Source organism: Poromitra crassiceps (genome assembly GCF_964638095.1).
Source record: "Poromitra crassiceps genome assembly, chromosome: 28".
Taxonomy (NCBI): domain Eukaryota; kingdom Metazoa; phylum Chordata; class Actinopteri; order Beryciformes; family Melamphaidae; genus Poromitra; species Poromitra crassiceps.
The window spans coordinates 3,675,316-3,688,643 of NC_139651.1; positions in this window are offsets into that span (position 1 = coordinate 3,675,316).

The following is a 13,328-nucleotide window of genomic DNA, read 5'->3' on the forward strand; positions in this document are numbered from 1 at the left end:
TAGTTACAGCCCATGGGAGCTAAGGGGTTAACTGGCACTGAAGATGGGGAAGTGGGCGGCGGCCATGTTACGTTAGGTTGCGGTGCCGGTTTCACTGTGAGCGCAGCTCCACTGGCCAATGTTAGCTCCGTGCTAGCCGCACAAGGCTGAGTGCTATCATCTTTGTTGGCATGTGGGCCCTCCATTTCATTAGCTGAATCCGTACTATCATAGTCCGTTTTAACATTATTCAACTCGGCATGCTTCATTTTAGCTTTTACTTTACCTCCGGGTGATGCCATTTTGTGTGTGCGGCCGTCTGTGGTCCGGGCTGGAACAACGTTTCCCTCCTTTTCTTTTTCCTTGTTAGCTAGCTTAGCTTCCACTTCTCCTTGTATTTCCTCTTCTCTTGTGTGGAGAAAGCTCCCGGACAGAGCCCCCATTGTTACCTTTTTAGCTCGGCAGCCTCTCGGCTCCGTGACCGTAGTCGGGAACACGCTGACTTGTATCTGACTTGGCTCGTGTCAAAAGGGGTTATCAGCTCGGTAACGTAGCTTACGTCCGAACCTCCACTTGCAGATTAGAGAGGGGAGACGAGGCGAGGAGTGGACTTGTAAACACAGGGCTTTTATTCCCATCAGGTTCAAGGAACACGGCTTCTACTGTACATACAGTGTTGAACTGGACCCACTTGCTTGGCTATTACTGCTGTAGCTACCTTTAGCATATATTGTTTTCAGCTGCTTCATACATGCGCATGTGTATCTTCCGCACGGAGAGTCTAGACTGCCTACGTCACCCACACACCTCACGCCCACCAACGTATTTCTTAAAGGGGCCAGGCCAAGCCTGCAACATAATGCCGATGTCATTGTCTTATGTGAAACCTGGCTTAGTAAATCCATTTCGGATAAAGCAATTTCTATAGATGGTTATAATGTTTATAGGACGGACCGCCCAAAAAGGGGGGGGAGGCGTTGCCATTTTTGTTAAAAACCAAATTCCCTGCAAGTGTCCTGCTATCTAAATCAATTAGTAAGCAGTTTGAGTTTCTGGCCCTAATTCTCAAAGTGTCTAAAGGGTTCTGTATCACTGTTGTCGGGTGCTATAGACCTCCTTCAGCTGTTGCTGAAGCACTCCCCTCATTGACACAGTTGCTGACACAACTGCAGTATAGAGAAATTATACTGACCGGCGACTTAAACTGGGACTGGCTGACATCAACCTCTGATGCTTTTAAGGATTTATGTGTTTCACTTTTACACAGATTATTGGGAGCCCTACTCATCCCAATCTCAAATTTCCTGATAAATCACCCTTAATTGATTTGTTCCTAACAAATGCCCCACATTGGTACTCCATGACAGGTGTTTTTGCGAATGATGTAAGTGATCACTGCGTGATTGCTGCAGTCAAAACACCAAGGTTGCTAAGACGAGGCCCCGTCTCATGGTCAAACGTAACGTGAGGGCCTTTGTTGAACAAGGTTTTTTTTCATGACTTGTTTTATTATGATTGGGAAATAATTGATTTAATCAATGATGTGGAGGCTGCATGGAAGTTATTTTATGATGATTTTTCTTATCTTGTGGATAAGCACGCTCCTATTAGGAGGTGTAAAGGGGAGGGACAATCCTTGGTTTACGCCTGAATTGTCCAATCTACTTCATGAACGAAACTTGGCTAAGGCTAGGAAGACGGGGACAGAGGCCGATTGGCTAATCTTTAGACAACTGCGAAACCGATTTACTTTTATTAAAAGGCCAAGTCTGAATTTTATCTGTCCGCGACAACCGAAAACTTAAATGATCCTAGGAAATTCTGGAAAGTTATTAAATCTATTTCTGCCACTGAAACCCATAGCGAACTTCCTCCCTGTATTGTTTATGATGACACCATCTCTGATAGGGCTACTATCCTTGAGTGTTTTAATAAGCATTTTATTGCCTCTGGTTCTCTGTTCGCCAAGTCTTCTGCCTCTCCTGTATTGCCCTCTACTGCCCCCACTGTCTTGCCTTTTGCTCTGAATGATGGTCACATGTCTGTTGGTCAGCCTTTTTGTTTTACCCCATTCTCAGTTGAAGAGGTCCACGGAGCCCTTCTTTTGCTGGACCATACTAAACCTGTAGGCCCAGGCAATTTGAAGCCTTATTTTCTTAAATTAGCTGATTTTATTGCCAAACCCCTCCAATGTATTTTTAACCTCACTCTTAGAGGTAATTGTATCCCCAAAATCTGGAAGTAATTGTATCCCCAAAATCTGGAAGTCTGCCTATGTCCTCCCCCTACTAAAAGGGGGGGACCCTACCTCCCTTAAAACTATAGTTCCATTTCAAATTTGTGCGTCTTGTCAAAGGTCCTTGAAAGATTAGTCAATGACCAGTTAAAGGATTTCCTGCACACTACAAATACTCTTTCCTCATATCAATCTGGCTTCAGGAAAAAACACAGCACTATTGCAGCGTCCCTAAAAGTAACAAATGATATAATAGTCACTGGATCAGAAAAAATACTGTGCAGCACTTTTTGTTGATCTTTCCAAGGCCTTTGACACAGTGGACCAGTGGTGATGACAGTGGTCATATTGAGAAAACGATTGCTTAATATTGGATTGTCTGAGCAAGCAGCTGGCTGGTTTGTGAATTACCTGTCTGACAGGTCTCGGTGTGCTTTGAAGGCAGCTCATCCAGCATTTTAAATGTATCATCTGGCGTACCCCAGGGCTCGGTCCTGGGTCCAATTTTGTTCACCATTTATGTGGATGAGCTGGGCCGTAATGTTCCCAATGCTAAGTTCCATTTTTATGCAGATGACAGGGGTATAACTAATTTTAAATATTCAGATTTTAACCAGATTTAGAGGAATATCTCATTTTAGGATGAGACTTTGACAAACATACATACCTGATTCACGTTGACTGACTGATATATCTGTCAGACTGTGTGCGCCTGTGCTGCTGCTGTCTGTCTGCATGGTTGCTCTGGCTGAGTGGAGTGCGCACTGCTGGAGTGGGTGGGGACGGGCCATGTGCGTTTTTGGGTTGGTGCCTTCAGGGGCGGTTTAGAAAAACACTGCTCCATGCAGAAGCCTATTACAAATGGTGCAATCAAGGCCAAGAGAGCTCGGAAAAGGCATTTCTCTTTGAATGCTGCCTTCAGTGATGGCATGGAAAGGGCAATTTCCATACAAAGCATCATTAGAAATGCATTCATGGTCAGGAAAGGGCACTTTTTATTTTATTTTTTCATGTGTCTGAGCTGTTTGTTTTGTTCATGTGTTGTTGGAATGAAAATGAAAAATATATTATATTTAAAATAAAAGGGCACTTTTTACAGACTGAAAAAAAGGCAGGGGCTCAAGCCCCCTTTCATGTCTATGTGTGCACGTGCCTGAAGCTCACCCATTGGTACATGTTTATCTATAAATCCATCCTTGGATTAATTCCACCATACCTCTGTGGCTATATTTCTAGAGCCCACAGTAGTTACCGCTTACGCTCAACCGATTACTACCAGCTAAATGTCCCCAAAATCCGCACGGATCTTGGCAAACATGCTTTCATGTATTCTGCCCCTACAGCCTGGAACTCACTTCAGAGCAACGTCAAACTGAAGGAACTTGTTCCACTTGGAACTTTCAAAAATCTAATGAAGGTCATAGAAGTAGATTATTTTCGTATTTGCACATGTTTTTTATGAACGTTGTAACTGCTTTTGCCTGTTTTATTGCATGTTTGTGCATTGGTATTTGTTTGTTTTAATGTTGTAACTTTATTTCTTTTATGCTGCTATCTTGGCCAGGCTTCCCTTGAAAAAGAGGTCTTTGTATCTCAATGGGACCGACCTGGTTAAATAAAAATAATAAAGGTCGAAGGCCAGGGAGAAAAGGTGCATCCTTGAGCAGGGTTTTTTTTTTTATTGTTTATTTGGACAGGACAATGCACATTAATAAAACGGTTAAACACGTACAGAATCATCCATATGTGACAACGGTAAAAGTGCTGGGGTTAGCCGACGCTAATTTTCACCCGCAGTCCTTGGAACATAAACAACTAAAAACTACAGGATAAATACGGAATACGGGAATAAAAAACAATATAATAAAAATGCACAAGGGGTAACAAAGAACATACACAAGTGATAACAATACATACACAGAATAAAAGCAATACACACAAACAAGATAAAAAAATAAAAAAGTCCAAGAGAAGGCTATTAACTATGGGTGCACTGTTGTGTCATTTTGAGCCATTCCTTGATTTTGACTTTAAAAGTAGGGTACGGGGTCATTCCCTTACTGCGGCCGGCAGACTGTTCCATATTTTTCTACCCACAGTGGACAGGACGTTCTTCCCAAAGGTGGTGCGTCTGTGGCCCAGTTCGCAGTTTCCTCTTAGACACGCCCTGGTGGTCATGACTCATGTCCTCCATGGACCTCCGTTTAAAAAACTCTCCCAGAGGGGGTGGGGCAAGACCATGGAGACACTTAAAAACAAAACAGGCCTGTCTAAAAGTTTTAAAATTGTCAAAATCAAGGAAATCATGCTTCTTTATAATGTTACAAATCTGGGCGAAGATTGTTTTTTTTATCAAAGATCTTTAGGGCTTTTTTAAATAGATTCAATCGGCTTTAGAGCTGTTTTACATGCCAACGAAGGCAAAAAACGAAGGCCAAAAAAGCCACAAGGCTCTGGGCTGATCTAATATGGAGGGGGAGGCTATTCCAGAGCCTAGGGGCTGCTATCGCTATGTAACGGGCAGTCTTAATAGAGAGCCGCAGGAACGAGTCCGGAAATCATCGATGCTAACACTCCTGGTTCTTCACTGTTTTCGCCTATGGGAGTTTTGAATGGGTTTTTGGCGCGATGCTTCTAATAATCTCTCTGGGCAACGCTGGCTTAATCAAACGCGAACCAGTGTTTAGTAACATCATCTTCACACATGAAGACCACTTTTATGAGTTTTGAAGCTTTTACGTGCCGTTAAAAGGGTGGCTAGCTAGCAAACGGCTAAATGAGACTACACTGTTGAGTCGATGGGGATATATACGTCAATAACGTCATCACTTCAAAGGACGAACACGGAAATTCTCTTTCCCTCACCTGGTTCAGCCCAGGGTAATCAGTGCACACATCAACAACAGTCCAGGTTGAGTGCTGACGTGACGTGGAAGCCTATGCGACAGTGTGTATTCTGGATTAGCTTAGCTCGAGCTTTTTACTTCTAGGGCTCGCATTTACGCTACAAAACTCATGAAAGTGGTCCTCGTGTGAAGATTATCCGACTGAACACTGGTTCGCGTTTGATTAAGCTTGCGTTGCCCAGAGACCGTATTTGAAGCATCGCGGCAAAAACCCATAAAAAAATCCCATAGACAGAAACAGTGAAGAACCAGGAAGTCCGGGACTTCCGCGTTCTGGCTACAAAAATACGTCATCCCTGCGGCTCTCTATTAGACGAGTCTAACCTGAGAATCTAAGATAAGTCTAAGGCTAGTAGACTAGACTTATTAACCTGCTACTGTAGCTAACAGTTTTTCAGCTACCTACCTAAGCTACAATTGAGCGTTTTGGAGTAGGGCTAAAGACAAAATGGTTAACTGTGTTACAGTAACCTACATTTGGCAATAACCTCCATCAGAGCATTCACATTTAGCTATAATGTGTCTGTATTTTATCAGTTTAGCAGCAATTATGGATTTTATTTATTTGTTTATGCCCAGTTCCTTTGTGATCAGTTTGTGCAAGTTCACCTGAACATATTTGGAATACACAGGATTATTTGTGAATATTAGATGGGGTATGTGTTAAGTCTCTGCAGGGAAACAAAAAAGATAATGGCTTCCACTCCTGTGTCTGTGTGCGTGTGTGGTCCCCAGCTGGAGGCTGGTCTGGCGGACACCAAGAACCAGCTGAACTCCGAGCTGCTGAGGAGGGTGGATCTGGGGAACCAGATGCAGACGCTCAGAGATCAGCTTGATTTCCAGAGGAACATCAGCGAGCAGGTAAGAAAGAAAGAGAGTTTTCTGAAGAAGGTCCTTGTTGACCGAAACGTTAAAAATAAATCAACTGGGAGCAAGTCGAGCAGTGTGCGGACTCTATTTCTTTTTATATGTTTCATTGCTTTTGTCCTGCACCTGCATTTTGAGTGGATGTGCGCGCTCTACTTTTTATAGGTAACGCACGTAGGCCTTCATACCACAAGTTTCAAACCAACCGACCAAGCCGGAGGTAACACAGGGTTGCGTACCTGCGACCCTCGTGTTGGTAGGCAGGGAAACTACCGCTACACTACCCGGATGCCACAGGCTTGACGGTTAGATATGCCCAACCAGTATCGTGTGTGTGCTCATGTAGGAGATCCTGGAGCACCAGAAGATGCACCAGAGCCAGATCGAGGACTACGAGCGCCGGCTGGGCGTGAAGAGGGGCCTGGGCAGGGAGATCAAAGCCTACAGGAAGATACTGGAGGGCGAGGAGCAGAGGTATGGAAGCGTTTGGGAATTGGGGGGGGGGGTGGCAATGTCTGCAAAAGTATGGAAAATGTTGTGGTTCACGTGCGGTAGACGCTTAATCTCTAGCTTTTATGTTGTTGTAGAGCCACTTTGATTTAGGTTTTTGTTGATATGAAGAATATTGTTTAATTAGAGGGATTACCCAACCACTGTCAGTGTGCATTATATCAAATACCGACCAATATCAAATCCAGTCAAGAGCATATGGGTCTGCCTGGAAAAATATTGCGATATTTGTCGAAGTGAAGAACAATCTTCATCTACAGGTATACGATGATATGACCTTGGTAGCAGGGGCAAGCTCTGTCTGTGTAAATCAGCCCAAAAAAATATTCCAAACAAATCAAATCAAGGTCTGTAAAAAGTATGAAAGTTTTTTAATTTTAAAATGTGTAGGAAGTTAGGAACCCAGTATATGCCTCCGTTTAAAACGGTCAGTAATCACGTTTTACTGCAAGTATCCTGGCAATGTGCTGCCTGCGTTCTGTTTACGTACCTCCTATGTGGATTTGAGATGCACTGCGTTTGCCCCAAGTGCATTTCTGACCCCCTCCGGAGGTGCTTTAGGTGGATCTTCTTCTACTTCTTTGTCTGTTTGGATGCAGGTTCATGCAAGCTGAATGCAGGTCAGTGTGGCAGACAGTCCGGGCCTAGTGCTTGTAATCCATCTCTGCTTGTGTTGTTTTCCAGATTGGACCTGTCGCCCAGCCCCTCTCAGCGGACAGCGGTGCCTCGGGTCCACGAACGTGGCGTTCGCAGGCTAAAAGGGAAGAAACGCAAACTGGAGCCGGGTGCCTCCGGCAGCTCGCCCGCCTGCAACCCCGACGATGAGGTAACTACAGCTGCATCTCACTACCTGGCTAGGTAGTGCAGGACAGCAGAAGGCAGCACCAAGTCAGTCCTGTTTTGGCCACACATATTATTATATCAACACGTGGAACGTGTAACATTAGTCACTTACAGGGATCCAAAGTAGTCACCCACAGCATCCAGGCGGGAATCGAACCCAGGACCTTCGAGCTGTGAGGCAACAGCACTACCACTGCGCCACCGTGCCCCCATGTACTGTACTTTGCTGTATTGCAGCCTTTAAAACCAGGAAAAAACAACACGTGTGCCATGTTACCATATCCAAAATCTAAAATGATATCTAGTCTCATATCACAATATCGATATTGATATATTGCCCAGTCCTAGTCAGATCTTCTCTAACTAAGATGTGGGATGAAATGAACCAACGGATTGATCTAACACCCTTTAGGAGATGGCGGCGCACAGGGTGGTGGCCATGCAGGGCAGAGGGGGCGAGGAAGACGACGACGACGACGAAGAGTGCGTTGTGGGCAGTGACCTTCACACTTCAGCAGACAGGTAAACACACACACACACACAAAGCCATCCATAACCCTGACGTGAACTCTAAAGTGCACCGTAAGGGGACATTCAAACCAAAAGCGTTTTTGGAGCTGCCAGCGTCTTTCTGCAATTCATTCTCTATGTAAGGACGCGCTAAACGTGCTCCTCTTTTAATGAACGCACCTGGCGTTTAAGCCCTGGTGGAGTCTGTTGTTTTTGGAGGAGCGCTGTGGGCGTTTTAAAGCTGAAAAAAGTTGAACATTAGAGGAAAAGCGCGCTGCTCGTCTTTTCCACTCCTCCTACATTTTCTCCTCCCGAGGGATTTTCAACCTCCGCTGCTGCCAGGATTGGCAATAATCTGGCTTTCATGTTGACAGTGAACAACATCAAACAGACAAAACCAGCTGGCTACCGTCCGTGTGGTCGTTGTGTTCTGATCTGTACTGCACGCGACTACAGGGGAAAACAAAACGGAGCACAAAAAAACCGCTCCGTGCGCTGTGTTTTGTGCACAATGGAAGCGCTCTCAACATGATTTTCATAGCGTTCTGACTGAAAAAAAACGCTTTTGGTGTGAATGTCCCCTAAGTCAACGGGCACAGATATGCTGCAGTGTCTGAAAAGTGACCTCTGCCTTCTCTCTGTCCTCTGCACCACCAAGCCCAAGAGGAGAAAAAAGAAATGTTGTTCTGTGTGTTGAGGTGCAGAGAGAAAGCCTGGATGCTGCAGTGCAGGTGAGGAGAGGCCCGCGCTTCCCCCTCCCCCGCTTTGACTTCCTAAACATTGCTAAAATTAATCTCCTTTTGAAATCTGTTGCTTGTTGAAAAGATGCTGGATTTGCTGCTTCCTGCACTTTGTGTTGAATTCAGAAGTCTCAACACGTCTAGTCTAATATATTTAGCACATGAAGAGTTTCTCTAAAGCGGGGATACTCAACCTGCTTTGCTTGGGGGCCACTTCTGCAAAATGACAGGAGGCCAGGGGCCAGTTAATAAACAATAATTATATACATTTTTCGGTAGCGTATTGTAGTTTTTTGGGGGTGCCAGCTTGAGTTTAGTCTGACAATGTTGTGCACACAGGATAGTTACTGTATTAGTCGGCTTAAGTTAGTTAAGTATAAGTGCCTGAGCGATGAACAGGTGGCAATATTTGACAATTTAGCTGGAGCTCAGTCAAACTTTATTTAAGGTTAGTTGTCATTGTGAATTGGAAAACTTTTGGGGAGCCACCCGGCACCCTATCGCGGCCCGCATATGGCCCCCGGGCCGCAAGTTGAGTATCACTGCTCTAAAGCAATGTCCCTTTTGGTGTAACTAAGTTCAGTTCTTTGGTATAGAGACACTGATCCAAATTTTTCTTCTCGCCAATTCTCAATGGCTTCCTTGTTTTGCTCAGGAGTACAAAAAAACTTTAACTGGCGATTTTTTACATTTGTTGTCTGCGCAGCCCACCACACAACAGCTTTTAGCTATGTTTAATTCAAGGAAAATGACGCTGGTCTATGGGAGTGAACGGAGCGATTTCCCCCGTGATGGGCGTGGCCTATTTCATGCAGTGTCTCTATAAACTACTTTGCATGTTAACAACAGTAATTTATTGTTCGTATAAAAAAGACTAAGTATGTTTTGTTTGTCATACCTGACATGTTTCAACTGCTGACTTCCTGCCTTCTTCTTCAAACACGTCACGTGATGCTACTGTGACGTGTTCTATGGCTGGTTTATGTAGGTTTGGTCCTCCCACCTGGATTGGTGGAAGGACCATGATCCCCATTGCCCGGTAGTTTATGGAGGACTGCATCCCAGGTATGAGACATGTAGGCAGCACTTGAAACATGTTGGGTATGACAAACAAAACATACCAAGTCTTCTTATACGAACAATTAATTACTGTTCATCTTTTTTTTTATTTTATTTTTTATGTTTGACTACTTTGCATGTTGCCATTGTCAGGTGAAAATATCCAGAACTTTTCACGAACTAAGAAACGGCTTTAACAGTCGTGCATTTTTCAGTTTATCCAATGAGTTTTGAAAGGTCAAAGAATTTTCTGAACTCAGAGGAACTACAATTCAAGTGAAAACATGAAATTCACCATGAAATTCACCTAACTTGAGAGTTAGTGAGATTTCCACATGACAACAGCATATTGTTTGTTGCCCACCAATAGCAACCCACTCTGATAAAACTGCTTATTTGGCATGCTTTCCCTCGGCTGCATGGCCAACGACCACTTCCGTAAGAACTGCTTTGTTCTTGATAGGACAGCATGCGTCCCACGATGGCAGTTTGTTCAATGTGTTTACTTGGCACGTTGTGTTTTCCTCAGGATTACTCCAGGGAGGCCAGCTGTGCGGTGATGTAACATCTCCCACCTCCACTCCTCAACGACCTCCACCTCCACCTGGGAAACCTGGTCTCTGGCCTGGAAACTGGTCTCCTGTCGCTATCCGGATCCAACTCTCTGCTTGGAGTAGTTGAACGTTTACTGCAATATTTTACTGTAAATTCTCACTGAAGATGAATAACTTTGTTTTATTTAATTTAAATGGGTATGGGTGAATGTAGAGGCTCTCAAGCCTTAGTTGACATGAAATAAACCACAAACGTATCTGCAGTGCCTGATCTACATAGGTGACCTTCTCACAGGTGAGGTTGGTGACCAACTTGCAAATCTCCTGCTCCGGCCTTTTGTTGCCCTTGCCGGTATACAGGAGGTTTCATTATAGATCTCCGGGCGCCACCGGCGGGGTCCCTTCCGGGGGGCGCCGCCGTAAGAAAATGTGACCTTTTTTGGACGTATTTTTGCCATATATAGAGGCTGTTTGAAGTTACATCCCCCCTCAGATTCAATGGGCATGACCCTCTGCATCCTCTCTCATTCTCTTTGTGAATCTTGTAATCTTTATATCTTTGTCACTTGTCATCTTTATATCTTTATCTTTGTCACTTGTAATCTTCATAATCATATCTTTATCTTTGTCATCTTTATATCTTTATCACTTGTAATCTTCATAATCATATCTTTATCTTTGTCACTTGTCATCTTTATAGAGTAAACCAAATATAGATCACTCATTCAACTCAACATCAATCTACAAATAAACATCAATGTGTAAATAATAAGTAAACAATAAGGCACTCGCACAATACAAAGAAACATCAATAACTCAAATGAAGGCACTATCAGTGGACAGCGAACAGGCACTGCAATTTAGCATGAACAAGGAGCCACATGGCGGACGAATCCACCGCATGTAGAACACAGTATAAACATCATTCCACACAGACAACAACAAATAATAACACTCACTTGTTCCTTGGACCCACAGCAACATATAACAACAAAAAACCCCAGCAACTGGATCAGCAAAACTACCAATAGAGTCCACTCTGTAAACATTAGCAAAGCTCTTCGACCAGCAGTGCACTTTCTACTTTCACTTTCATGCAGTTAAGTTTCGTTTCTGCTCTGCTGGCTGCTGGTCTCCTGCGGCATCAGAGGAAGGGGGGGAATGGGCATGTCTGGACTAGTCCTTCGTCACAGATGCAGTTTTAGCACGGACTCGGGAGATACTAAAAAATAAATGCTCTGGTCTGCGAGGCCCTCTAGTGGACGAGGCTCCAGGCGGCGGCCTGTTCGGCCTGGTTCAAGAACCGCCTCTGAATACAGGGGGTCTCAGGGGTCCAAGACCTAGGGTGACCAGATCCCAGCAAACCAAATGTGGGACAAAGAGTATGTTTGTGTGGGACAATGTGGGACATGCTACCGATGATTTGAGGCAGTCTAAAATTTAGATATAGGCTACTGTAATTCTAACTTAAAAAATATATACTGTAACGTTCCTGGTAACTCATGAGGCAGAGGCTTCTTGTTGGTACAAGGTTCTTTATTCTCCGTTAGTTATATTACAACTCTCAGCGGTTGTCACGCTCATAACTAGCAACCTTCCCTTCTAGCAGTGTGTGGAGACTGACGCGCATGCTCAGTCCTCCCTGGAAGTATCCCCACAGCATAGTGTTCCCCAATACAACACTCCCACACATCAGTTCCTATCTGTAGTTGAGACACTACCAATGCTCACCCCTGTATGTGTACTGCTGATTCGCTACATACTCCCCGCCCAACAATAAGGTCAACGCCCACGTTGATACCACATCACACATCCCCTTGTACCAAAACACACCCAACATCTTTTTTTTAACAGCTTCTTTGTTTTTTTCAACCACATTTTATGTTTCAATCTCAGATTTCCCCACATCTCCTCCCCCACAATATCTCATGTCATGCACATCCTTTACTTTCTGTTACAACATTTCAACAATTCCAACCACCATCTCCTCTCCTCTCTTTTTTTTTTTTTTAATAATACAACTCAAAGTTGTTAAAGCGTCCTGGAGCCCTTTGCTCTCTCCGTGGCCGTGTTAGTCTGCGTTTTTTCCAGAATTTCCCCTCGGGGATGAATAAAGTAATCTATCTATCTATCTATCTATCTAGTCTCTGTGAATCTGCCTGCGGGGCTGATCCCACCTGCAGTGTCTCTGGGCCTTCAAGTCCCTGAGTGGGGGCCGCCCGGTCATGGCCGGACGCCCCTCTCTGTGGAAACAGAGTCCTTCTTTCAGCCTGTCTAGGTGAAACCGCCGGGCGGCCGAGATCTGGGGGAAAGGTGCACCCCCCCCGGTATGGGGCCAACCTGTCTCGGTGGAGTACCTTCTTGCCACCAAGTGGCATCTGCACTCGGTACACCACCTCCCCCATTCTCTCCATGACCCTGCATGGGCCTGTCCAGTGACAGTCCAGTTTAGGGCTACGCCCTTTTTTTCTCCAGGGTGTGTACACCCAGACCAACTCTCCCCCCTGGAAATGGTTTCCCTTTGCCCTCACATCATAGTTCCTTTTTTGTTTCATGCCTGCTTTCTCTAGCTGGTCCCGAGCGAAGTTGTGAGCGGACTCTAAGCGATCTTGTAGCCTCCTGGCGTACTCTCGCCCCGGGGGAGCGTCCAGTGCATCTGGTGGCTTGCCGAACGCCATTTCTGCCGGTGTCCGCAGTTCTCGACCTAACATGAGCAGAGCTGGTGTGCAGGCGGTGGACTCTTGTGTGGCAGATCTGTAGGCCATGAGGATGAGAGGCAGGTGCGTGTCCCAGTCCTTCTGGTGCTCCTCCGTGAGGATGGCCAACTGCTTTTTCAGCGTTCGATTGAATCTTTCTACAAGGCCATCGCTCTGGGGGTGCAATGCTGTGGTCCGTGTCTTTTTAATGTTCAGTTTCTCGCACATGGTGGCGAACACTCGTGACTCAAAGTTTCTCCCTTGGTCACTGTGTAGGGTCTCTGGTGCTCCGAACCTACTGAACATGCTGGTTACTAGTGCGTCGACCACCGTCCCCGCCTCCTGGTCGGGCAGTGCGTACGCCTCTGGCCATTTTGTGAAATAGTCCATGGCGACCAGGACGTATCGATTTCCACTGTCTGAGCGTG